Source organism: Equus quagga, chromosome 16 (genome assembly GCF_021613505.1).
Source record: "Equus quagga isolate Etosha38 chromosome 16, UCLA_HA_Equagga_1.0, whole genome shotgun sequence".
Lineage (NCBI taxonomy): Eukaryota > Metazoa > Chordata > Mammalia > Perissodactyla > Equidae > Equus > Equus quagga.
In genome coordinates this window covers 77,159,520-77,164,530 of record NC_060282.1, presented here as the reverse complement: position 1 = coordinate 77,164,530, position 5,011 = coordinate 77,159,520, and positions in this window count along the sequence as shown.

The window sequence follows — 5,011 nt, the reverse complement described above, 5'->3', positions numbered from 1 at the left end:
GTGCATTTTTATCTCCCCCTCTGTTTAATCTGTACGCAGAACATATCATGAAAAACTGGGCTGGACTCAGATGAAGGAGGTGTGAAAATTGTCAACAATTTCAACAAGAAATGTCAACAATCTATGATATACAGATGACACCATCTCACTAGCAGAAACCAGCAATGACTTGAAACAACTTCTGATGAGAGTGAAAGAAGAAAGAGCCAAAGCGGGACTGCATTTAAACATTAAGAAGACAAAAATCATGACTACAAAAGAATTACACAACTTTAACATAGAGAATGAAGACATTGAAATTGTTAAAGATGTTGTTTCCTTTGGTTTAGTCATCAATTTAAATGAAGACTGCAGCTGAGAAATCAAGAGAAGACTGAGACTCGGAATGGCAACAATGAAAGAATTAGGAAAGATTTGAATCCTTTGAAGTCTAACTTGATTTGTTTTGTTTCTTAAAACTCCTAGCTATTTTTCATGGTTACTACATCAAGAGAGGACAGATTCAACATCTCAGCAAATGACACTGGGTTTGGTATCTGTGTCAAAGATTTGAAATCCATAGCCTCATTTTCATTACTACCTCACCTCTTCCTCCACCTCACCCCTGTGATATATTGGTGATTTCTTGGCATAGCAACAAAGAAAATTCACAGTTTAGCAAACTTTTTAATCCTTCTCTGACAAGTTATGTATTTCTGTATAGCTGCTCCTCTTTCTGTGGTGTTAGTCTAAAGAGAAAAGGAGAAAAGGGATTAACTCACACTCTATGCTAGTGTTTGTTCTGTTGGTGATGCCAAAGGCAAAACGTGTCTTCTGAAGGCTTACCTCATTTATCTGAAAACTGGTATGGTCCTATTATAGGCTTTTAATTAATACTGGCCCTGGGGCTGGCCTGGTGTTGCAGCGGTTAAGTATACACATTCTGCTTCGGCTGGCAGCCCAGGATTCGCTGATTCAGATCCTGGGTGCAGACATGGCACCACTTGGCAAGCCATGCTGTGGTAGGCGTCCCACGTATAAAGTAGAGGAAGATGGGCATGGACATTAGCTCAGGGCCAGTCTTCCTCAGCAAAAAGAGGAGGATTGGCAGCAGATGTTAGCTCAGGGCTAATCTTCCTCAAAAAAAAAAAAAAAAAAAAAAACTACTGGCCCTGATATCAGTTCCCCTACATTAAACCCAGCATATATGGGGTTAAAACCAAAAGCACTCTTGCCCTTCCCCTGCACCTTTAGTTATACTCATATGTAGATATCTGTTTCTTCAAACTTTGGCTCCCTGAGCTTTACAACCAAATAGAAGTTACAAACTGTTAAAGTGCATGTGGCCTCACTCTGGGCTCACACTAAAGTTGTGGCTAATCACAGGCCTTTGAAGTTATCACAGAGAAACTGATGTCCAGGGTATATCAAGAAGCTGAAGCTTCCCAGACCCCAGCTCGTTGGCTTCCTGGCACCAGAATCCACCATCCTTCACAGAGGCAGACAACCAAGAATATCCACATATGGATTCCCTTATCTCACCACCTCTCCCTCCCTGCAAACAGCCTCACAAGGCCACATGCAGCCTGGTGGAAAAGTGCTGACCAGCAAGGTCACAGGCTTCCCCCTCACTACAGGCAGCCACATTCCTGGCAAAGTTTTAAAACCCCTGCCAGCTTCTTAACAGGGAGCCACCAGGTCTTAATGTGCTAGCCTGCTGCATGGCCCCTTTTCCTGGCAAAGAAAATAAAAACTGGGTTTTTTTTTTCCTTTTCACCCAAAACTCTGTTCTCATTATTTGGATTGGCACGAAGTTCAGAGACTGAACTTTCAGTAACAGTCTCAATGAGATAAAGATCAAGCTCTTTAGCTTGCTCATCAAGGCCTTCCTTCAATGCGTTCCAGCATCTTTCCAAGTTCTCCTTCTGTATGAATCAGGGTTCTCTTAGAGAAGTGAACCAACAAGATGTGTGTATGTGTGTATGCATGTATGTATGTATTTACCATCCATCGGTCTATTAAGAGATTTAAGGAATTGGCTGACATAACCGTGGAGACTTGGTAAGTCCAACATCTGCAGGGTAGGCAGCAGGCTGAGACCCAGGGAAGAGCAGCAGTCAAGTCTCAAAGGCCATCTGCTGGTGGAATTTCTTCTTGTGTGGAGAAGGTCAGTCTTTGTTCTACTCAGGCCTTCCACCAATTGGATGAGGCCCACTCACATTATCTGCTTTACTGGAAGTCCACCAATAAATGTTAATCTCATTCCTAAAACACCTTCGAAGAAACATCCAGAATAATGGTTGACCAAATATCTGGGCACTGTGACTCAGCCATGTTGACTCATACAATGAACCATGGTGCTGTCTATTTCAATTCTGTAGATTTCCTTGACATTGTCACTCCCCTCTGTAAATATCATACTCTTTCTAGACTTTCTTTGTCCCCCAGGATCAACCACTTTTTCACCTGCCAACAATGTCTTCCAAATTCCCACTTTCTAACCGCCTCACACAGTCTCTCCTCTGTGTGTGCACACCCTGTGTGTCTCTTTGTATGTCCAAATTTCCTCTTTTTATAAAGAAACCAGTCAGATTGGATTAGGGTCCACCCTAATGACCTCATTCTAACTCAATTACCTCATTAAAGGCTCCCTCTTTAAATACAGTTGCATTCTGAGGTACTGGGGGTTAGTTTCAACATACGAATTTTGGGGGAGCATAATTCAGCCCATGACACCATCCCAATGCTAAAAGTAATTTTTCTGTTTGTGAATTCTAATATTTTAAATATATACACACAATTTCCTTATGCATTACCTTAAGATTGTTTTCCAAATATACTATATTTGTGTGCGTTTCTCTCTAACTTTGCGGCAGTGTAAGTTTTCTGAGGGTGGTAACCTTGTATACAGCACAAGCTAATAATTGAAAAGATTCCCAATCCTGGATGCACTTTAGAATCGCTTGGTAAACTTTAAAAAATCCTTAATCTCGGGCTTAACTTCCAGAGATGCTGACTTGATCACCAGGAGTGGACACTAGCACTGGTATGTTTTGGAAGCTCTCCAGGTGATTCTAGCATGTTCTCGACCAGGGTCGAGAACCCCAGTTATAGTAGAAAGAGAAGAGAGGGGAAGACCTTTGTCCATTTTGTATCATGGTGTATCTCAGGGCAGTGCCAGACACATGGTAAGTGGCCAATAAATATTTGATGGAATGAATCTTGTTTTCACCATTTTTTAGCTGTTTGAGCTCTGTGAAAGTTCTCTCACTTTTCTAAACCTGTTTCCCACATTTATAAAATGGAGGTAACAATGCTTATATGGATGGGGTGGTTTTAGAGAACAAATGAGATGACAAAAGATATTTGTCAGGTAGGAGATGCTCATCAAACGTTAACTCCCTTCCCTTCAAAATTTGTGTTCTCGCCCTGTTTCTGACACTAGCAGGAACTCTGTGAGCACAGTAACAAAGTGCGCGTGAAATGTGTGTTGAGTAAATGAATGAGATATAGAAAATTAAGCAATAGATACAGTATTGAGTGATATGAACTGGGCCTAAAAAGTGATAATGTCTCATTTTAATTGCTGACCTTGCGGATTCCACGACCTCACTCTGGGGCAGAGATAAGACAGTAAGTGTTATCCCAGGATATGTTGCAATTATTTATGCTATAATATTTCTGCCAGTACCTGCTGAATGAAAAGAGAAGCAGTTATAATTTACGTACATTCTCTCTCATTAAAATGAATGTGTGGTAATTATGAAACTGGAATGTGATCAAATGAACTCATCTGGTCCCAAGCTCTACTTGCAATTACACAGTTGATTTTCGTTGAATCCCAGAGACATTAAAAGTCAGTGCATAGTGCTAAGGCTAAATGGGGGAGGGGAGAAATGAGGGAAGGAAGAGAGAAACACGTTTTTGAATTGTCTCCTAAGTTGTCTACGTTGTGTGTAAGCGTGTGTACCTGTGTGTACACACACGTGCTTTGGTAACATGCTCTTCCACGTTCATGATGTTAAATTAAGCCTGGTCCATGTGTCAGGACTTGGTGAGCTGGCAAACGACTACTCCTACTTATAAATTGTAGCAAAGCGTTCAACTTCTGCTTCTTTTCTCTCTAGATCTGCAGCCTGGGAATTCTGATTTTTTTTCCCCTTTCTTCATGTTACTCAGAAAATAAACACAAAGGGAACAAGTGAGTTTTTGCAAATAACCCTTGTAAATCTGTTTGAACAAGTAAAAATAGCCTGAGGAAAAATGCTTCTCCTCCAAGGGCCTAGTGTCAAGAGAAATCTGTGTGTTCCGTGACTCAAGGAGGGCATGCGAAGACAGGCAGCTGTCTGTGTTGGACTGATCCGATTCAATAATAGCTAAGATGGAAAAACATAAAGCACAGACAACAAAATATGTAAAGCTTACTTGCTGACATTTGCACACAGAAGTCTGCTTGATGGAAAATGGTAAGGAAAATCTGTATGCAGTTCCGCCATATACCCTAGACCTTAAATTTTAGTCTTACTGTGGAATTTGCTTCGATACGTTAACTAAGAGCTCTTCCTGTGTGGAGAATTATTTTTTCTGGATTTTTTTGACATTTTATTTAAAATTCCCACGGTGTAGAAGTTACTCTAGTTCACTGGAAGAGGTTTTTTCCCACACCTTTAGTCTATGTACAGGACCTGTTCATTTTGAACACCTCAAATGCACCTTTCAAACTAGACTCATTACAGGTGCAAAAATTACTTATTCCAAACACTTGGGGCTTGGAGTCAGAAACATGTGGTTTCAGACGTGTATCAGTGCTGAGAAAGATAACATGAGGGATACGCCGTGTATTATGGGGGCAACACCCCGTAACGAAATACAGTATTTCTTCAGCAAAATGCGCTTATTCACTCTAAAGAAGATACATACAGATTACAAATGGCCTCACGTTGATGCAGGTCAGGCTTGCCACCAAGCGAGCTGCACCAAACTTGCTTTTTAACTGTTAGCTTTGTAGAGCTGTTTAGATCCGACGTCTGCG